At 46.1% G+C, this 23,466-nt stretch overlaps 1 long non-coding RNA gene across 1 annotated transcript in view; it reads right to left on the minus strand.

Annotated features, from left to right (window-relative positions):
* LOC139558035 (uncharacterized) overlaps positions 1-23,241 on the minus strand; it is a 35,138-nt gene extending 11,897 nt beyond the window's left edge. The window contains exon 1 of the long non-coding RNA XR_011671529.1: positions 22,870-23,241. This is a non-coding gene — a long non-coding RNA (uncharacterized lncRNA). The remainder of the gene's footprint in view (positions 1-22,869) is intronic.
* Positions 23,242-23,466: the final 225 nt, after the last annotated feature.

Consider the following 23,466-nt stretch of genomic DNA (forward strand, 5'->3'; position numbering starts at 1 on the left):
GAGGAGCGAGGCATCGCTAGTCAATCCATGGATGCATTGTAAAATCAATGCGCTGTATAATTAGGGCAATCCAAGGGTAAAAAAACCCCAGCTCTGCATTTTGCCTCCCTGCATGCAGTGAAACCTGGGTCTTTTCTGTAATAAGGACTTTACTCCATCACCTCCAAATGCAAGTTGTAATATTTTCTAGTCTAGGTCTTTCACATCATCTCTGAGTTGCTTTCTCTTCCCATTCCCCTTCTCTGAATAGTAAGAGGTTTAAACAGAAGTTTTTGGGATGTACCTCGTCATGGTGCTGCCTGCGCTGTTCATAAGGTGTCTTGGTGGCTGGCTTGCCCTGGTTTCCTCTCAGTGTGTAACATGCCCCTAGGTGAAGCTAATACTCTACCTAACCTCCTGGATCGCAGCTGAATTATTCACTCACTAACTTCTCACCCAGGAGATGGAATACACACCGCCATGCCACAGTAGTGAGTAGTGATGGGGGAAAAAATCGATACTGTTACATATCGGGATATTAGTTTTGCAAGATATATCGTATCGACAATATCGTAATATTATATATTATGTTATCCAAAACTACAGTATTTTCCTTCACAGCTTGTTCTCCGTTCTCTTTTAAAATAGGGAGCCAATTTGTTTTCACCTCTTTAATTTCCATGACTGATCAAAAGTCGCTTTCTCATGGCTCTCTCTTGTCCGTCTGCAGCAGACTTACAGTATGGTGAGCAATATGTTTGGAACATCGAGTCACAATAAAATCACAGTATCGAATCACATAATAGAACCGTGAGAATCGTAGTACACATCATATCAGCACCTAAGTATCATGATAATATTGTATTGTGAGGTCCCTGGCAATTCCCAGCCCTAGTAGTGAAGAGATGTGTGTGTATGTGTGTGTGTGTGTCAATGCGTGTGTGCTGGCAGATTGAAACACATTTATTAGCAGGGGTTTTATAAGGTGGTAATTTGTTCATACAGCAGATATTTACCATGGGTGCATTCATAATCCTCTCTCCCTAATTGTAATCATTCCTGTTTCTCCAAGTTTGACTCAATAGGTCCAAACAAGCACATCCACTGCAGAGCGTATCTCTATGAGTTCAACAAATCCATATCTAGTGTGACAACGTGATAAATCTAATATCATTGACTGAAAATCAGTCTGCACCTAATGATAGTTGTTTAACACTATTTCCTAGTGCACTCCGCCAGTCGCCAGCCAGGCACAACATTATTGGCGGTGACAGTGGAATGATGTCTTTCTCATTGAATACCTATGAAGTCCTCTAGATGTCCATTAATGATAGATTTCACACGTATTAAAAATAGGGGCAACCGACCGCTAATCCATTACGAAAGGCGGGCAGGCCCTGAAACGCTTCCAAAGCCTCCCTGCCTTTCTCTCTCTCCCTCCCTCCCTCCACACACCCACAGTCCCCACTCTGTGTTTAATCACTGTAAGCGATTTTCCTTCCACCCCTCCTTCTATCCCTTCATCACACCGTTCACACAGATCACCACCACCACTCAAAGAGCAATCAGCTCCTCCCTAAAACTGAGACACCTGCTCTTTCCCTCTCCCCTCGTCTTCTCCCTACCTCCCTACCTGTCTATCAATTCAATTCAATCCCTCCCTCTTGTCTCTCTCTCTCTCCCTCCCTTCCTCCTTCTCACCTCCTCTCCAACCTCCCTCCCTCCCTCCCTCCCTCCCTCCCTCCCTCCCTCCCTCCCTCCCTCCCTCCCTCCCTCCCTCCCTCCTTCCCTCCCTCCCTCCCTCCCTCCCTCCCTCTGCTGTTCTTTCTGTATAGTACTTCCAAACAACTGCAGTCTCTTTGGCCAATATCATTGCGACAGCAATATGATGTCACAGTTTCTTTCCTGCTCCCTTTCCAATCTGTCCAGACGTGGGCTAGTTTTCAGAGGTGATTACTTATGTTATAAATGTTTTAGAACTTCTCTGGTTCTTTGCTTATATCGTGTAGTTGTTGTGTCATGGTAATGTTCCTGGATACCTGCTCCGTCCAAGTTTATAGATTTCCAAGGATGTTACACATGAATTGTAGACTTGTCTGTAAAAGACCCTTTCATCTCCAGCTGTAGTTGCAGTATCTCCCAGGTTGTGTTGTAATGTCAGTCTTTATCCTCCCCTCCGCTATCATAGACAGACAATCTGCAATGCTGTTCCCTCCACTCCGCTATCATAGACAGACAATCTGCAATGCTGTTCCCTCCACTCCGCTATCATAGACAGACAATCTGCAATGCTGTTCCCTCCACTCCGCTATCATAGACAGACAATCTGCAATGCTGTTCTCTCCACTCCGCTATCATAGACAGACAATCTGCAATGCTGTTCCCTCCCCTCCCGCTGCGTCTTTCCTCCCTTCTCTCCATCCCTCTCATCTCATCTCCTCCATCCTCCCTTACACACTCCTCCACACATTTTACTTTTACATTTTAGTCATTTAGCAGACACTCTTATCCAGAGGGACTTACAGTTAGTGCATTCATCTTAAGATACAGTAGCTAAGTGGGAAAACCATGTATCACAGGCATAGTAAATACACTTTTCCTCAATAAAGTAGCTATCAGCAAAGTCAGAGCTAGAGGGGGGGGGGGGGTGGGGGGGGAGTCAAGTGCAAGGTTGTTTTTTGTGTGTATTTTTTTTTTTTGGGGGGGTAAACTGAGGAGGGGGATTATTTAAGATACTGTTTGAAGAGGTAGGGTTTCAGATGTTTTCAGAAGATGGGCAGGGACTCTGCTGTCTTAGCTTCAGGGGGAAGCTGGTTCCACCATTGGGGTGCCAGGACAGAGAAGAGCTTGGACTGAGCTGAGCGGGGGCTGCGAGTTGCAGTAGTCCAGATGGGAGATGACAAGTGCCTGGATTAGGACCTGCGCCGCTTCCTGTGTGAGGTAGGGCTGTACTTTATGGATGTTGTAGAGCATGAATCTGCAGGAGCTAGTCACTGCTTTGATGTTTGCAGAGTCACGTCAAGGTTCTTTGCACTCTGGGAGGGCGACACTGTGGATTTGGTAACCGGGATGGAGAGGTCTTTGAGCAGGCAGGCCTTCCCCGGGAGGAAGAGCAGCTCCATCTTGTATCGGTTGAGCTTGAGGTGGTGGGCCGACATTCAAACTGAGATATCTGCGATAATCTGCCAGGCATGCAGAGATGTGTGTCGCCACCTGGATGTCAGAAGGGGGGAGGAGAAAAGTAGTTGAGTGTCATCCGCATAGCAATGATAGGAGAGACCATGTGAAGATATGACAGAGATAATTGACTTGGTGTATAGAGAGAAGAGGGGAGGGCCTGGGGGACACCAGTAGTGAGAGTATGTGGTGCAAACACAGATCCTCTGCACATCACCTAGTAGGAGCAGCCTGCCAGGTAGGATGCAATCCAAGAGTTTGCAGAGCCTGAGACACACAGCCCTGAGATAGTTGAGAGGAGGATCTGATGGTTCACGCAGTCAAAAGCAGCAGATAGATCTAGGAGGATGAGAACAGAGAAGAGAGAAGGCATGTTGTCGGGCGGACAGACCTCACTAGTCGCAGGATTTCATCCGGAGAGAGAGGGGAGAAAGAGGTCAAGGCGTAGGGTAGTTCTGTGTGAGCAGGACCAGCAGACTCAATAGGCTGAGTGAATGAGGAGTGAATGTCGTGAATGTTGTCAACCTTCTTTTCAAAGTGGTTGACAAAGTCGTCCGCAGCGAGTGAGGAGGGAGGGGGTGGAGTATTACGGAGGGAGCAGAAGGTGGAAAAGAGTTTCATAGGGAAACTTGACATTTAGAGTGATATAAAGGGGTGTTAGCTGCGAGTACAAAGGAAGAAAAGGTAGAGAGGAGGGAGTGAAAGGATGATAGGTCCTCTTGAAGTTTTCTTTTCCATTTTCGCTCAGCTGGCCTCAGCCCTGTTTTGTAAGCTCGCAATGAGTCACTCAGACACGGATCAGGAGGGGAGGGCAGTGTGTGTCATAGGATGCGGAAAGGGAGGAGAGTAGGGTTGAAGAGGCGGAATCAGAAGACAAGAGGGCGAAGGATTTAGCAGAAGGGAGAGATGATAGGATAGAAGAGGAGAGAGTAGTGGGAGAGAGAGAACGAAGATTGAGATGGTGCATGACCATCTGGGTAGGGGCTGATTGGCTAGCGTTGGAGGAGAGGGAGACAGAAAAGGAAACAAAGTAGTAATCAGAGACCTGGAGGGAGTTGCAGTGAGATTAGTAGGCCAACAACCTCTACTAAAGGTCAAGCATATTGCCTGCCTTGTGAATTGGAGGGGATTGGGAAAGGGTGAGGTCAAAAGAGGCAAGGATGGGAAAGGGTGAGGTCAAACGAGGCAAGGAAGGGAAAGAGAGAGTTGGAAAGAAATTAATTGAAAGCAGATGTCGGGAGGTTGAAGTCGCCAAGTACGAAGAGCGGTGAGCCATCGTACAGGAAATGAGCTTATCAAGTTGTCAAGCTCATTGAGGAACTCTCCAAGGGCAGCTGGTGGGCGATAGATGACAACATTGTTAAGCTTGGGTGGACAAGTGACAGTGACAGCATGGAATTCAAATTAGGAGATGGACAGGTGAGTGAGGGAGAAAATATAGGAGAAATGAGTAGCCCTGTGCCACCACCGTGACGACCAGATGCTCTTAGACCATGAGAAAAAAACATAGTCAGATGAAGAGAGAGCAGCTGGAGTAGCAGGGTGATCCATGGATCCGTCAGGGCCAAAAAGTCAAGGGACAGCATAGGCTGAGATGAACTTGGCAGTTCCAAACGCTGCCAAAGACCCGGAATTCCACATGGGTTGTGGAATGGGCACACCCCAGCCCCACCCACCCAGCCCCCCTGCACTGTATCTCAGCAACATGCATAGAAAAAGAGAGAATTTCAATTTTTACATTGAAAATGCTAGACATATTTTTGCCTTGTGTATATTGTTATGTTTAAAAAATACCTACACCTTGTTGCCAGGAAAAGAGTGGACACATTTATTTCAGTGGTGCTGCTGGCCTGCATTGGTGTTAAAGCACCAACAGAGGGAGACTAAGAACAACACTCAGACTAGCGGCACCAGCTACAGTATAGACCCTGTATGTCCTCAAACTTTTAAAAACCCCTCATACTCTTTATGTTTCTGTTTCACTCTGAATAGCAACATATCATATTATTTGTCTGATTAAAATGTATATACGTCGAACTTCTAGGTCTTATATGAGAACCGTAAAGAAGTAATGATCTGTTTAATGATTGTATCATCTATTGCAGTAGACAAAGAAATGGGAAAGAGAAAAAGAGCAAGAAAGAGGGAGAGAGTGTGTGTGTTTGAGAGAGAGAGCGAGAGAGAGAGAGAGAGAGAGTGAAAGAGAGAGGGAGAGTGAAATAGAGAGAGTGAGAAAGAAAGCGATAAAGCGAGAGAAAGAGTGCTGACTCCAGCCAACCAGCCAAGACGGCCACTCTCTGCCTGACTTTTGGCTAGCAGCATTGATTCATGGAGCTCAAGACCTGTCAGAGGGGGGGGGGGGGGGGGGAATCTCTGGTCCCACACAACCTACCCTTCAGCCCTAGTACGGGAGACCGGGGTTGGTTGTCACACTTTTCACTCTGGTGTGTATTTCTCAGCACCAGTATATCTTGCAAGACTCTTTTCAATATTAGGAGAAAGACCAAGGTAGGTTGAAAGGGGAACCCTTTTAATCCTCATATCTTATTCCAACCAGGAGTTATAAGCCATCAAACACACTCTGTCCACTTGTGACAGCAAGCCCCATCGCAGGGTTGGATGTCACATATTATGGGGTTAGTTGTCACAATGTTTGCGAGTAGCTTATTCCTTTTGTAAGAGGACATGAAGCATCAAACGATATTCTTAACAAATTTCATCCTTTTATGCCTTGACAATAACATAAGACATTTTGAGTACATGTTAGTGTGTAGGAATGTGTGTGGGTGTGACAGAAATGTGTGTAAGAGAGAGACAACGAAGGAAGTCCTTTATAGCACAAGCACAAAAGAGCTTGGGATTTATTGTATACTGAGAATATACTTGCAATGTCCCCGAACAATATAGTTACAATGGGTTGGATTGTTTGCCTGGATACCCATCCACATGGCTTCGGCCAAACTGATGTTTCTTCCACAATGCGCACACAATCTGACCATTCTGATTGGTCCCCGAAACCTATGAGTTGGGCCAGAGCCCATGATGTTATCAACTTTGATTCTCTGATTGGTTAGATTTGTTAGAGACACCTCTCAGACTTGACTTTTTGACTTTTTTTGCACTGTAAACATTCTAATAAAAGTGACCAGAGTTAAATCAAGTTGCCTCCTCGTTATTTTTCCCGCCACCCCGGAAAAACATGACTTAAAGCGCGGGGATCCTTCTGTGAAGTAATCCTATCCTGCCACACCATCCAGAGAAAAATGGTGAATCGAACCCGAAATGAGCCAAAGAACTGTCAAAGCCGGAGGAGAGGAGTAATTGGCAAATGCTCCCGATGGCAAAGCCATAGCTAGCAGCGCTGCTAATTCTGCCAGTTCAGCATCTCCACTAGCTAGTAGGCCTACTAGCAAGTCAGACTCGGCGGAAGAGGAGGACGGGGAGCCATTGGAGGGACAGTGCATCCGCCGGCGAAGTGATCGGATCAGGTGCAATTATGACGGAGGCTCAGTTCAAGAACAAGCAAATGTATAACCCCTGGCTTGTCCTGCAAAATTCGTAGCTGGAATGTACAACATGCAAAAAGGTAGGGAGCTTGGGTCTAGAAAAGACTGGAGGGATTAAACTTGCAAAAGTGTGGGTGGAATGTACAGTAAAGTCCTCTGCCTCCAACATACAAAAACATCAAAGAGCCCTCAGAAAAAAGTTATTTGAACCAAGGCACATTTAGTGGCAGTAAGCACTGTAGATGTCACGCTCGTCATAATAACTGGACCAAAGCACAGCGTGATCTGGGTTCCACATCTTTTATTACTATGTGAAACTCAAAGCAAAGCAAAACAAAACAATAAACGAACAAACGTGAAGAAAATGCAGTGCTCACAGGCACTACACAAAACAAGATCCCACAAAGCACAAAGGGTGAAGTATCCACTCCGCTCACGAATACGTCATCGTCAATGGCGGCTCTGGTGCGGGGATCGTCGCCGGATGCTCCGGACCGTGTATCGTCGCCGGGGGCTCTGGACCGTGGATTGTTGCCGGAGGAACCGGACGGTGGGTCGTCGCAGGGGACTCCAGACCGTAGATCGTCGCCGGGGACTTCGGCTCGTGGTTCGTCGCCGGGGACTCCGGACCATGGTTCGACGCCGGGGACTCCGGACCGTAGATCTCCGCCGGAGGCTCCGGACTGGGAACCCTCGCAGGAGGCTCTGGACTGCCGCCCGTCGCTGGAGGCTCTGGAACTGCAGACTGTCGCTGGAGGCTCTGGACCGCGAACTGTCGCCGGAAGCTTGGTGCGTTGGGCCGGCACTGGTGGTACCGGGCTGGTGACACGAACCTCAGGACAAGCGCGAGGAGCAGGCACAGGACGTACTGGATTGGGGAGGCGCACTGGAGGCCTGATGCGTGGGACCGGTACAGGTGGCACCGGGTTGGTGACACGCACCTCAGGGCGAGTGCGGGGAGGAGGCACAGGACGTACTGGACTGTGGAGGCGCACTGGAGGCCTGATGCAAGTGGCCGGTACAGGTGGCACCGGGCTGGTGACATGCACCTCAGGGCGAGTGCGGGGAGGAGGCACAGGACATACTGGACTGTGGAGGCACACTGGAGGCCTGATGCGTGGGGCCGCACCTCAGGTGGCACCGGGCTGGTGACATGCACTCCAAGGAGAGTGCGAGGAGCAGGTACAGGACGTACCTGGCTGGGAAGGCATACATGAGGGAGAGTGCGAGGAGCAGGAACAGAACATACCGGGCTGTGGAGGCGTACTGGAGACACGTTGCGTAGAACCGGCACACATTGTATCCGAACGATGACACTCTTCACACGGTGAATACGAGGAGTTGGCACAGGACATACTAGGCTGTGAAGGCGCTCTGGAGACCTGGTGCGTATAGCCGGCATCAATTGTACCGGAACTTTAACACACTTCTAAGGATGAGTACGGGGAGTTGGAACAGGACGTACTGGGCTGGGAAGGCGTACTGGAGACCTGGTGCGTATAGCCAGCATCACTTGTACCGGATCTATAACACACTACTCAGGATGAGTACGGAGAGCTGACTCAGGTGGCTTTACATCGATAACACACTCCTTAGGGCAAATGTTGTGCATCCTCCACCAATTCAATAACTCTCTCATTTCTCTCTCCTCCACATTCTCCCTCAACTCACTGACAGTCTCTGGTTCACTCCCCTCAACTTTCGCCACCCACTCCTCGCTCAATCTGTCCCAATATTCCTCCTCGGTCTCTGACTCACCCCTCAGCGTCGCCGACCACTCCGTGTGCCCCCCCCAAAATAAAATTCAGGTTGTCTTTTGGGCTTGCGTCGTGGCCGCGAACCCTGGCGTCGTTGCCGTCCTTCCCTCACCGCTTGCGTCTGCTTCCACGGAAGGAGATCCTGTCCTGACAGGATTTCTTCCCAAGTCCAGGATCCCTTCCCATCCAGAATCTCTTCCCAAGTCCAGGATACTTCCTCCTGGGCACGCTGCTTGGTCCTTTGTTGGTGGGATCTTCTGTCACGCTCGTCATAATAACTGGACCAAAGCGCAGCGTGATCTGGGTTCCACATCTTTTATTACCGGCGAAGTGATCAGATCAGGTGCAATTATGACGGAGGCTCAGTTCAAGAACAAGCAAATGTATAACCCCTGGCTTGTCCTGCAAAATTCGTAGCTGGAATGTACAACATGCAAAAAAGGTAGGGAGCTTGGGTCTAGAAAAGACTGGAGGGATTAAACTTGCAAAAGTGTGGGTGGAATGTACAGTAAAGTCCTCTGCCTCCAACATACAAAAACATCAAAGAGCCCTCAGAAAAAAGTTATTTGAACCAAGGCACATTTAGTGGCAGTAAGCACTGTAGATGTCACGCTCGTCATAATAACTGGACCAAAGCGCAGCGTGATCTGGATTCCACATCTTTTATTACTATGTGAAACTCAAAGCAAAACAAAACAATAAACGAACAAACGAAACGTGAAGAAAATGCAGTGCTCACAGGCACTACACAAAACAAGATCCCACAAAGCACAAAGGGGAAATGGCTGCCTAAATATGATCCCCAATCAGAGACTGCTTTACAATGATGTCTTAAAAATGATATGAAATTCAGGTCTTGTAAGCCCCACGGCTGACTACGTGTGCATGTGCATATGGTGGGTGTTCTGCAGTGCCATTTAAAAAAATGTTGCTGTACATTGATGTCTTGAAAATTAGGTTGTATGAAATTCGGACCACCGCAGCTATATTCGAGTATGTGGACATCTAGGCTATGCGTAGGGCAGGTGTTCTGCAGTGATGTCTAAAATTAATCAGCACCTTGGAGAGCGCTGTCCTTTTCACCAACACAGATAGTAGGCTACTTGGCTGTTTACTCAGTCTGCTGCGCTGCTACGTTGTGTATGTCACTTTTCTTCTCATGTGCTCCGGGACCCCCCCCCCCCTGTTCCGGAACCTTCCGATTTCCAAATGAAGTACTCATCATGACAGGATGTATCTCAACTACTTCTCCTAGTTCAGTCAGACAGCTCATATTGGCCCTGTTAGGAACCTTCATAAAAACATGGGATGACTGAAAGATGAAAACAAATATGTAACATTTGACTGCAAAACAATATACCCTGCGGCCCCTGAAAATCTATTATTTACGGTAGTGTGCTTTCATGTTAAGGTGTACTTTAGCATAAAATTGGCCTCGATTGACATCTGGGCTTCCCCTGAGCCATTCGTACTGGTCCTTCTACAACACATCTACCTCCAGAGATGGAGAGAGCCTGCCTTAGTGCTCCATCAGACTCTCCCAAATAAACCCTCTGCTTTGGGTTAGCCCCTCATCCTCTTGTTAAGGATGTGGAGGGAAAGCTAGAGGTTGAGTCGTCTGTAGGGAAGGAGTGACCTGAAAATCTCAAGCAGGACTTTGAAGTAGAGCAGCATACTGATACAATCATCTCAAAAGTGGGAGGAGGAGAGGGTAACATCCCTTTCTAGAGAGTAACAAAAAAGAGACGGGGGGGGGTACCTGCCTGACACACAGCAAACAGAACAAAGAGGTTGGAACATGTGCACATGCATAAGCACGATTGAACACACATCACTATCCATTTTTCACAGAAATGTACAGTTTTACTTTGGATCAAGCATTCAAAGCGTCCACTCATGAGCATGCATGAGCTTACACACATTCACACACTCTATCAAAGTCTTGATGACAGCTCACTGCACGATGCACGCCTGAACTGTTCATCAGTATGCATGTCAGGGACAGACACCTACACACGCACAAACACACCCATATTTTTAATGCCTAGCACAGATCTTAATGTTTTAACCACTACCATTTGTACAAAGAACGAGAACATTCAGGATCCTTTTCAAATAAAATGCTCCGATATTGAAGCAAACTGCAAGCAAAAAAGGATGAGTTCCTCCCCCCAGCCCATCCACCCGTCCACCCAACCATCCACCCGTCCCCCCAGCCCATCCACCCGTCCACCCAACCATCCGGTAGCTAAGGAATCTATAATGTCTGCTGGTGTCCTGCTAATTTGTATTTAGCTGTCTGGGAGCCCCTCGGGAGTCCATGATGGATCCTTTTTGCATTGACTACAGTTCAGGGAAAGACGATGCCGCAGTAAATATCTGTTTCTTTCCAACCATCTCCCTCAATCTACAGCACAGTCGAATCAAAGAGTGATCAGGGCAAAAATAATAGTAGTTGAGTTGTGTACTAGTCTAGTAGTTACTGCCCACCAGAAATACTAGTGCAGGAAAATCCAATGGCAAGTGGCAAAATGGCAAGGACCAGTAAATCGTCTGTGTCTAATCTCCAAAGCCCTCAAATTCAAATCTCGAAGCCAGTTCCACTGCTTTATTTCATTATTCCCTTCTAATCAGGGACTAATTCAACTGCTGATCCCTTATGTCATGTCTCTCGTGACTGACAGCCTTAACATGGCAGATTTGATTCTGGGTTCTGAGATACTCTGCCGGCATTGTAACTTGAGCTGGAGCTTTCTGTATGTGAACCATAGGGGCCTCAGTAGGACCCCAGGCTGGATTTAGCCTCTCCCAGGCAGGAGTTCCATGGCGGGTAGCCGTGCCAGCTGCACGGAGGATAGCTCCAAGTTCCACTGGCAGGTGTACTCAAAGACATTCCTCAAGGGCCTAGTTTGGCCGCGTTAAGAGCGACCTTGAAACGCGATGAGGAACAATAAACTATAAATCAACATCAAACAAGAGGAAGTGCAGTGAAAAGAAAGAGATGGGGGTGAAAAGGGAGGCGAAAACGCGGCGACACCTGTCATTCTGTGTTTGTTTTATGGACGTCAGTGGGCAGGCGGGTCTCTGGTTTTGCGTTTGACGGACTCAGCAGAACGGGATCTGTTCTCCAGCCGCTGACCTTCAAGGTGGAGGGAGTGGAGACAAACCAGCAGGGGAGGGAAGGAGAGCAGGGATGGGCAGGTAGAGGAGGGGCTAGGGTAATGAGACTGACAGAGCCTTTTCCCATCCCACACTGTTGGCTAACTGGGAGGAACCCTGTACAGTACACTAACCGTATGATACGACACTGGTTCACTAACATACAGCAGACATGCTCTCACTCTCTGCTCTCTTGCAGTTTCTGACTCTCTCTCTGTCTCCTCTCTCTGTCTCCTCTCTCTGTCCTCCCACTGTCTCCTCTCTCTGTCCTCTCTCTGTGTAACGGCTGTCGTCCACTTCTTCCTCTGAAGAGGTGTAGCAAGGATCGGACCAATACGCAGCGTGGTAGGTGTCCATGTTTTAATAGGGAAAACTGAACATGAACACAAATACAAAAACAATAAACGTGAACAAACCGAAACAGTCCCATGTGGCACAAACACTGACACAGGAAACAATCACCCACAAAATACCCAAAGAACATGGCTGCCTAAATATGGTTCCCAATCAGAGACAACGATAAACACCTGCCTCTAATTGAGAACCAATCTAGGCAACCATAGACTTACATAAACACCTAGAATGAACACAACCCCATAAATCTACAAAAAAAACCTAGACAGTACAAACACCCTAGACGAGACAAAAACACACAAACCACCCTCGTCACACCCTGACCTAACCAAAATATATAAAGAAAACAAAGAATAGTCAGGTCAGGGCATGACACTCTGTCTCCTTTCTCTGTCCTCCCACTGTCTCCTCTCTCTGTCTCCTCTCTCTGTCTCCTGTCTCTGTCCTCTCTCTGTCTCTTCTCTCTGTCCTCTCACTATCTCCTCTCTCTGTCTCCTCTCTCTGTCCTCTCTCTGTCTCCTCTCTCTGTCTCCTCTCTCTGTCTCCTCTCTCTGTCTCCTCTCTCTGTCTCCTCTCTGTCTCCTCTCTCTGTCTCCTCTCTCTGTCTCCTCTCTCTGTCCTCTCTCTGTCCTCTCTCTGTCCTCTCTCTGTCCTCTCTCTATCCTCTCTCTATCCTCTCTCTGTCCTCTCTCTGTCTCCTCTCTCTGTCTCCTCTCTCTGTCCTCTCACTATCTCCTCTCTCTGTCCTCTCACTATCTCCTCTCTCTGTCTCCTCTCTCGGTCCTCTCTCTGTCTCCTCTCTCTGTCCTCTATCTGTCTCCTCTCTCTATCTCCTCTCTCTCTCTGTCTCCTCTCTCTGTCCTCTCTCTGTCTCCTCTCTCTGTCTTTCTTTGTGTTCCTTAATGAATTACATCTAACTTAGGTACAGTGGGGAGAAGAAGTATTTGATACACTGCCGATTTTGCAGGTTTTCCTACTTACAAAGCATGTAGAGGTCTGTCATTTTTATCATAGGTACACTTCAATTGTGAGAGATGGAATCTAAAACAAAACTCCAGAAAATCACATTGTATGATTTTTAAGTAATTAAGTTTTTGATATATCAGAAAAGCAGAACTTAATATTTGGTACAGAAACCTTTGTTTGCAAATACAGAGATCATACGTTTCCTGTAGTTCTTGACCAGGTTTGCACACACTGCAGCAGGGATTTTGGCCCACTCCTCCATACAGACCTTCTCCAGATCCTTCAGGTTTCGGGGCTGTCGCTGGGCAATACGGACTTTCAGCTCCCTCCAAAGATTTTCTATTGGGTTCAGGTCTGGAGACTGGCTAGGCCACTCCAGGACCTTAGAGATGCTTCTTACGGAGCCACTCCTTAGTTGCCCTGGCTGTGTGTTTCGGGTCGTTGTCATGCTGGAAAACCCAGCCACGACCCATCTTCAATGCTCTTACTGAGGAAAGGAGGTTGTTGGCCAAGATCTCGCGATACATGGCCCCATCCATCCTGCCCTCAATACGGTGCAGTCGTCCTGTCCCCTTTGCAGAAAAGTATCCCCAAAGAATTATGTTTCCACCTCCATGCTTCACGGTTGGGATGGTGTTCTTGGGGTTGTACTCATCCTTCTTCTTCCTCCAAACACGGCGAATGGAGTTTAGACCAAAAAGCTCTATTTTTGTCTCATCAGACCACATGACCTTCTCCCATTCCTCCTCTGGATCATCCAGATGGTCATAGGCAAAATTCAGACGGGCCTGGACATGCGCTGGCTTGAGCCGGGGGACCTTGCGTGCGCTGCAGGATTTTAATCCATGACGGCGTAGTGTGCTACTAATGGTTTTCTTTGAGACTGTGGTCCCAGCTCTCTTCAGGTCATTGACCAGGTCCTGCCGTGTAGTTCTGGGCTGATCCCTCACCTTCCTCATGATCATTGATGCCCCACGAGGTGAGATCTTGCATGGAGCCCCAGACCGAGGGTGATTGACCATCATCATGAACTTCTTCCATTTTCTAATAATTGCGCCAACAGTTGTTGCCTTCTCACCAAGCTGCTTGCCTATTGTCCTGTAGCCCATCCCAGCCTTGTGCAGGTCTACAATCCCTGATGTCCTTACACAGCTCTCTGGTCTTGGCCATTGTGGAGAGGTTGGAGTCTGTTTGATTGAGTGTGTGGACAGGTGTCTTTTATACAGGCAACGAGTTCAAACAGGTGCAGTTAATACAGGTAATGAGTGCAGAACAGGAGGGCTTCTTAAAGAAAAACGAACAGGTCTGTGAGAGCCGGAATTCTTACTGGTTGGTAGGTACAGTGGAAGTGTACCTATGATAAAAAATTACAGACCTCTACATGCTTTGTAAGTAGGAAAACCTGCAAAATCGGCAGTGTATCAAATACTTGTTCTCCCCACTGTAGATGTGAAAAACAAACAAGCTAGAAAACCACCATAAAGAGGGAGAGAGTATTTTGGGAGATTGATCTCTGTCTGCATGGTGAACCTCTGTCATCATGGAGCCAAGATACAGTGGCATACCTCTGTCATCTCTGAGAATAACACTGAGATATGGTGGCATACCTCTGTCATCTCTGAGAATAACACTGATACATGGTGGCATACCTATTTAATCTCTGAGAATAACACTGAGATATGGTGGCATACCTCTGTCATCGCTGAGAATAACACTGATACATGGTGGCATACCTCTTTCATCTCTGAGAATAACACTGATACATAGTGGCATACCTCTTTCATCTCTGAGAATAACACTGAGATATGGTGGCATACCTCTGTAATCTCTGAGTAACACTGAGATATGGTGGCATACCTCAGTGATCTCTGAGTAACATTGAGATATGGTGCATACCTCAGTGATCTTTGAGTAACACTGAGATATGTTGGCATACCTCTGTCATCTCTGAGAGTAACACTGAGATATGGTGACATACCTCTGTAATCTCTGGGTAACACTGAGATATGGTGGCATACCTCTGTCATCTCTGAGTAACACTGAGATATGGTGGCATACCTCAGTGATCTCTGAGTAACACTGAGATATGGTGGCATACCTCAGTGATCTCTGAGTAACACTGAGATATGTTGGCATACCTCTGTCATCTCTGAGAGTAACACTGAGATATGGTGACATACCTCTGTCATCTCTGAGTACACTGAGATATGGTGGCCTACCTCTGTCATCTCTGAGTAACACTGAGATATGGTGGCATACCTCAGTGATCTCTGAGTAACATTGAGATATGGTGCATACCTCAGTGATCTTTGAGTAACACTGAGATATGTTGGCATACCTCTGTCATCTCTGAGAGTAACACTGAGATATGGTGACATACCTCTGTCATCTCTGAGTAACACTGAGATATGGTGGCATAGCTCTGTCATCTCTGAGTAACACTGAGATATGGTGGCATACCTCAGTGATCTCTGAGTAACATTGAGATATGGTGCATACCTCAGTGATCTCTGAGTAACACTGAGATATGGTGGCATACCTCAGTGATCTCTGAGTAACACTGAGATATGGTGGCATACCTCAGTAATATCTGAGTAACACTGAGATATGGTGACATACCTCTGTCATCTCTGGGTAACACTGAGATATGGTGGCATACCTCAGTGATCTCTGAGTAACACTGAGATATGTTGGCATACCTCTGTCATCTCTGAGAGTAACACTGAGATATGGTGACATACCTCTGTCATCTCTGAGTACACTGAGATATGGTGGCCTACCTCTGTCATCTCTGAGTAACACTGAGATATGGTGGCATACCTCAGTGATCTCTGAGTAACATTGAGATATGGTGCATACCTCAGTGATCTTTGAGTAACACTGAGATATGTTGGCATACCTCTGTCATCTCTGAGAGTAACACTGAGATATGGTGACATACCTCTGTCATCTCTGAGTAACACTGAGATATGGTGGCATAGCTCTGTCATCTCTGAGTAACACTGAGATATGGTGGCATACCTCAGTGATCTCTGAGTAACATTGAGATATGGTGCATACCTCAGTGATCTCTGAGTAACACTGAGATATGGTGGCATACCTCAGTGATCTCTGAGTAACACTGAGATATGGTGGCATACCTATGTCTTCTCTGAGTAACACTGAGATATGGTGGCATACCTCTGTCATCTCTGAGTAACACTGAGATATGGTGGCATACCTCACTGATCTCTGAGTAACACTGAGATATGGTGCATACCTCAGTGATCTTTGAGTAACACTGAGATATGTTGGCATACCTCTGTCATCTCTGAGAGTAACACTGAGATATGGTGACATACCTCTGTCATCTCTGAGTAACACTGAGATATGGTGGCATACCTCAGTGATCTCTGAGTAACACTGAGATATGTTGGCATACCGCTGTCTTCTCTGAGAGTAACACTGAGATATGTTGACATACCTCTGTCATCTCTGAGTACACCGAGATATCGTGGCCTACCTCTGTCATCTCTGAGTAACACTGAGATATGGTGGCATACCTCAGTGATCTCTGAGTAACATTGAGATATGGTGCATACCTCAGTGATCTTTGAGTAACACTGAGATATGTTGGCATACCTCTGTCATCTCTGAGAGTAACACTGAGATATGGTGACATACCTCTGTAATCTCTGGGTAACACTGAGATATGGTGGCATACCTCTGTCATCTCTGAGTAACACTGAGATATGGTGACATACCTCTGTCATCTCTGAGTACACTGAGATATGGTGGCCTACCTCTGTCATCTCTGAGTAACACTGAGATATGGTGGCATACCTCAGTGATCTCTGAGTAACATTGAGATATGGTGCATACCTCAGTGATCTTTGAGTAACACTGAGATATGTTGGCATACCTCTGTCATCTCTGAGAGTAACACTGAGATATGGTGACATACCTCTGTCATCTCTGAGTAACACTGAGATATGGTGGCATAGCTCTGTCATCTCTGAGTAACACTGAGATATGGTGGCATACCTCAGTGATCTCTGAGTAACATTGAGATATGGTGCATACCTCAGTGATCTCTGAGTAACACTGAGATATGGTGGCATACCTCAGTGATCTCTGAGTAACACTGAGATATGGTGGCGTACCTCAGTAATATCTGAGTAACACTGAGATATGGTGACATACCTCTGTCATCTCTGGGTAACACTGAGATATGGTGGCATACCTCAGTGATCTCTGAGTAACACTGAGATATGTTGGCATACCTCTGTCATCTCTGAGAGTAACACTGAGATATGGTGACATACCTCTGTCATCTCTGAGTACACTGAGATATGGTGGCCTACCTCTGTCATCTCTGAGTAACACTGAGATATGGTGGCATACCTCAGTGATCTCTGAGTAACATTGAGATATGGTGCATACCTCAGTGATCTTTGAGTAACACTGAGATATGTTGGCATACCTCTGTCATCTCTGAGAGTAACACTGAGATATGGTGACATACCTCTGTCATCTCTGAGTAACACTGAGATATGGTGGCATAGCTCTGTCATCTCTGAGTAACACTGAGATATGGTGGCATACCTCAGTGATCTCTGAGTAACATTGAGATATGGTGCATACCTCAGTGATCTCTGAGTAACACTGAGATATGGTGGCATACCTCAGTGATCTCTGAGTAACACTGAGATATGGTGGCATACCTATGTCTTCTCTGAGTAACACTGAGATATGGTGGCATACCTCTGTCATCTCTGAGTAACACTGAGATATGGTGGCATACCTCACTGATCTCTGAGTAACACTGAGATATGGTGCATACCTCAGTGATCTTTGAGTAACACTGAGATATGTTGGCATACCTCTGTCATCTCTGAGAGTAACACTGAGATATGGTGACATACCTCTGTCATCTCTGAGTAACACTGAGATATGGTGGCATACCTCAGTGATCTCTGAGTAACACTGAGATATGTTGGCATACCTCTGTCTTCTCTGAGAGTAACACTGAGATATGTTGACATACCTCTGTCATCTCTGAGTACACCGAGATATCGTGGCCTACCTCTGTCATCTCTGAGTAACACTGAGATATGGTGGCATACCTCAGTGATCTCTGAGTAACATTGAGATATGGTGCATACCTCAGTGATCTTTGAGTAACACTGAGATATGTTGGCATACCTCTGTCATCTCTGAGAGTAACACTGAGATATGGTGACATACCTCTGTCATCTCTGAGTAACACTGAGATATGGTGGCATACCTATGTCTTCTCTGAGTAACACTGAGATATGGTGGCATACCTCAGTGATCTCTGAGTAACATTGAGATATGGTGCATACCTCAGTGATCTCTGAGTAATACTGAGATATGGTGGCATACCTCAGTGATCTCTGAGTAACACTGAGATATGGTGGCATACCTATGTCTTCTCTGAGTAACACTGAGATATGGTGGCATACCTCTGTCATCTCTGAGTAACACTGAGATATGGTGGCATACCTCACTGATCTCTGAGTAACACTGAGATATGGTGGCATACCTCAGTGATCTCTGAGTAACACTGAGATATGGTGACATACCTCTGTAATCTCTGGGTAACACTGAGATATGGTGTTATACGTCTGTCATCTCTGAGTAACACTGAGATATGGTGGCATACCTCAGTGATCTCTGAGTAACACTGAGATATGGTGGCATACCTCTGTCATCTCTGAGTAACACTGAGATATGGTGGCATACCTCAGTGATCTCTGAGTAACACTGAGATATGTTGGCATACCTCTGTCATCTCTGAGAGTAACACTGAGATATGGTGACATACCTCTGTCATCTCTGAGTACACTGAGATATGGTGGCCTACCTCTGTCATCTCTGAGTAACACTGAGATATGGTGGCATACCTCAGTGATCTCTGAGTAACATTGAGATATGGTGCATACCTCAGTGATCTTTGAGTAACACTGAGATATGTTGGCATACCTCTGTCATCTCTGAGAGTTACACTGAGATATGGTGGCATACCTCTGTCATCTCTGAGTAACACTGAGATATGGTGGCATACCTCAGTGATCTCTGAGTAACATTGAGATATGGTGCATACCTCAGTGATCTCTGAGTAACACTGAGATATGGTGGCATACCTCAGTGATCTCTGAGAGTAACACTGAGATATGGTGACATACCTCTGTAATCTCTGAGTAACACTGAGATATGGTGGCATACCTCAGTAATATCTGAGTAACACTGAGATATGGTGGCATACCTCAGTAATATCTGAGTAACACTGAGATATGGTGACATACCTCTGTAATCTCTGAGTAACACTGAGATATGGTGGCATACCTCAGTAATATCTGAGTAACACTGAGATATGGTGACATACCTCTGTAATCTCTGAGTAACACTGATATATGGTGTTATACCTCAGTGATCTCTGAGTAACACTGCGATATGGTGGCATACCTCAGTGATCTCTGAGTAACACTGAGATATGGTGGCATACCTCTGTAATATCTGAGTAACACTGAGATATGGTGGCATACCTCTGTAATATCTGAGTAACACTGAGATATGGTGGCATACCTCTGTCATCTCTGAGTAACACTTAGATATGGTGGCATACCTCTGTGATCTCTGAGTAACACTGAGATATGGTGGCATACCTCTGTGATCTCTGAGTAACACTGAGATATGGTGGCATACCTCTGTCATCTCTGAGTAACACTGAGATATGGTGGCATACCTCAGTGATCTCTGAGTAACATTGAGATATGGTGGCATACCTCTGTCATCTCTGAGTAACACTGAGATATGGTGTTATACCTCAGTGATCTCTGAGTAACACTGAGATATGGTGGCATACCTCTGTCATCTCTGAGTAACACTGAGATATGGTGGCAGAGAAGATAGAGCCTTTTAGAACTAAAATACATTAATTTGGTAGGCAGTAGAACAAAATATAATAGCTGTCCACTGAGGGCATGGAGTGTATTTATCATCAACATATGGTTCAATTATGTTTTGTATTATAAAATAATATTTGGAATGATTAACAATCTTTGATATTTTTCCTACATACAGTATGAGCATTTTTTTTTTACACATGATTTATTTTTTGCCAAGTCACACTCAATCGTAACAAAAAAAACCCTGCAGTGCAAATATCTGTAAATTCAAAAGCTGTAGAGGGGGGGGGGGGGGGGGTAGGACAGTATGGGAGAGTGATAAATTCCATCCAAGAATAAGCGTCTAAAAAGCTGCCATGTTTTATGAAACGCACTCATAAGCAACACTAAGTGAAATGCATTAAAGAGGTTGTGATTTGCCACAGAGGCAATTAATAAGGAAAATACATGCGTGGCTAATTTATTAACGTGCGCCTCTTGACATTCATTACCAGTGAGCCAGTGCTCCCTGTGCGACATTCACACACACACAACACACAAACACCCACTAACACGCACTAACACGCACAGTCAGACACAGACAAGGAATGGGCTTAGCTTGGCCTGAGTCTCGACAGGGATATGAGTGATAAACCCTCAGCCCCAGGCAGTTAAAGTGTCATTATAATTGATAGGCAGCCCAAAAGACAAACTGGCCACTGGCCAAATTACAGATTAGACATAGGATCCTCTTACTCATAACTTTTAATGTTATTTTTAAACAACCATTAATTTTGATGAGTCCTCCATCGCTGGCGTACAGGAGATGTAGAGACCATTTTCTGGACAGGTGGAAAAGTTGCTGACGGAAGCTTAAAAGTAAAACATATTAGTTCTCTCACTCACTTAGTTCTCTCTTTACTATTTGGCTGACCAATAATTGCCCTCACCACTACCATTCAACACGTGACCAGTGAGATGCTGAGGGCAATTTTGATTCTACCTTCCTCATGATAGATAGGCCAACTGGATTTTAAAAAGGAAACACAGGGAAAGTAGTTGTTGGACTTCATGGATCTTCTAATAATTTATTCCATATTATCATTGATACACGTGCACAATGACATTCTCATCTCAAAACACAAATGAAATCTCTACTGTTATACGTACTCACAAACAAACACTCTCGCTTTCTCTGTCCCTCTCTCTGACACACACACACACACACACACACACACACACACACACACACACACACACACACACACACACACACACACACACACACACACACACACACACACACACACACACACACACACACACACACACACACACACACACACACACACACACACACACACATACACATACACATACACACACACACATTGGTTTTAGTATCCAAGTGGTGACCAAAAAATGTATTCCAATTCAAAATCCTATATTTCCTAACCCAAACTCTAACCCTAACCTTTATCCCCAACCCCAATTCTAACCCTAATTGTAGCCTTAACCCTAACCCCTAAGCCTAAAATAGCATTTCTTTCTTTGGGGACCGGCAGAAGGTCCCCACTTGTCAAATTGACCTTGTTTTACTCTCCTTGGGGGGACTTTTGGAACCCAAAATGATAGTAGTTAGACCACACGCACACATTCTACATTTCAGCTGTTGAAGCAGATTTGTTCAAAGCTGGACAAGCGGCGGCAGAGACGAACTGCTGACAGCTGTTGAGATAGCATCACCTCCCCGTCCCGTCCCGTCCCCTCTCTGTGTCCCACCCCCTGGAACCCCCTCACCCTGCCCTGTGCACTCCGTGAAACGGGGACACAGCCATTGTGTCATTACACAACTATGTCACCCTGATGGCCCTCTACATGTTTGACTAGTCTAGAGGCGGTAGTGGTACTCTATGGTTTCTCTATCTCCTGGTGTTTAGTTAGTTGGAGGCTATAGGCAGCCTCCAGCCCAGAGGACCAGTGGCTCAGTGTTCTAGTCTGAGGCTTCGTCCTAAATGGCACCCTATTCCCTACATAGTGCACTACTTTTGACCAGGGCCCATAGGGGACACATCCTGTGTGACACAGACTGTGGGTCTGGTTGTGGTTCCATAATGCAGCCCATGTAAAACAAGAACATTGAGCTGTGGTTCCATGCTGTTCCATTTACTGTGTATTGTGCTCAGTTGACCGTGATATACTTTGATTCTTTAAGTATATTTGCACTGTGCATGTAGGCCTTTAAAGAGCGACAGCCTTTAAAAAGCAACTAATCCCTTTGTGGCATCGATATGTGTCAGAAACAGTTATTTTAGTGTCAAAATGTACTACAAAGTGTAAATAGGATCATTTTGGTCATGAAGTCAGTCTGGTCTAAAACAGAGTTTGGAACATCCGTGCTTCACAATGGGTAAATGAAGGTTGGGTTTTGATTTGAAGATGTACATTTGCCCACTAACATGGGGTGAACAGCTGCGGTGATCGCTCTCTACCCAATAGCAGAGACAGTGAGACAGACCTGCCCAGCAGCCCGACTTTGTTTACATAAGACAACGCGTCACACATTTTGTTCACTTGAGAAATACTGCACCAAACACTTTAGTTAGATGTGAAATTGCACAACTACTGTAAAACATCCTCTGCAAATATGACAAAATTAATTACAGATTTCTTGAGATATCTAAGATTCATTCTAATTTTGAGGAAGTGAAATAGGCTTCCACATCTACAGTGTCTCATAGGGGACAAACATCAATAACGAAACTGTATCGGTCAGGTAACTCACCTCCAAGACGGAAATGTTGTTTTTCTAATGAGCAACAGAAAAACACACATGCCAATCGGCATGTTCAGTGGCTCTTTAAAGAGTGTGTTGGTGGAACACGGACAGAGAGAGAGAGAGAGAGAGAGAGAGAGAGAGAGAGAGAGAGAGAGAGAGAGAGAGAGAGAGAGAGAGAGAGAGAGAGAGAGAGAGAGAGAGAGAGAGAGAGAGAGAGAGAGAGAGAGAGAGAAAGAGAGAGAGAGAGAAGGAGAGAATGAGACAACAATAGCTAGAGGTATCTCACGGCCCGCGGGACTCACCGTCCTGTCCTGGAAAGCTTCAGAGCAGCGCTGAGTGCTTATAGGCTGTGGCACAGCCGTCCGCGTCCCAAACCTAAAGCTGGGGTGTGTTCACTAGGAAACTAACAGAACCAAACGACACAAACGGGGTAGAAACTAGGTGGTGTACAGCTACAACCGGAAGTTACTTTTCCATAGCAGTTTAGGAGAAGCTCATTCATGAAGCTGGATTATCACTTCTGCGGTTTACCCATTGGACAGCACAGCACAGAGCAGCCTAGTACAAGATAGTGTGGTTGTCTGACTGTCTAGTGTGGTTGTCTCATCTAGCTACCTTAAGATGAATGCACTGTAAGTTGAATGAACTGAAAGTCACTCAGGATAAGAACGGCTGCTAAATGACTAAAATGCAAATGTGTTGTAAAAGATAGCACTGCCCAGTATAGTATTTTAGTGTGGCATTGACACATGTTCCCGAGGTCACTAGTCCCCTCATGAGGCTGAGCAGCGGAGAGCTGATGGAGGGTTTAAAAGCGGCACTCAGCTGCTTCCTGAGGCTCAGGGCACGGGCTTACTGAGGGGGGAGTACGGGGTAAGAGGAGGTAGGAGAACGCAGGA

The sequence above is a fragment of the Salvelinus alpinus genome, chromosome 28 (assembly GCF_045679555.1).
Source record: "Salvelinus alpinus chromosome 28, SLU_Salpinus.1, whole genome shotgun sequence".
NCBI classification, from domain to species: Eukaryota; Metazoa; Chordata; class Actinopteri; order Salmoniformes; family Salmonidae; genus Salvelinus; species Salvelinus alpinus.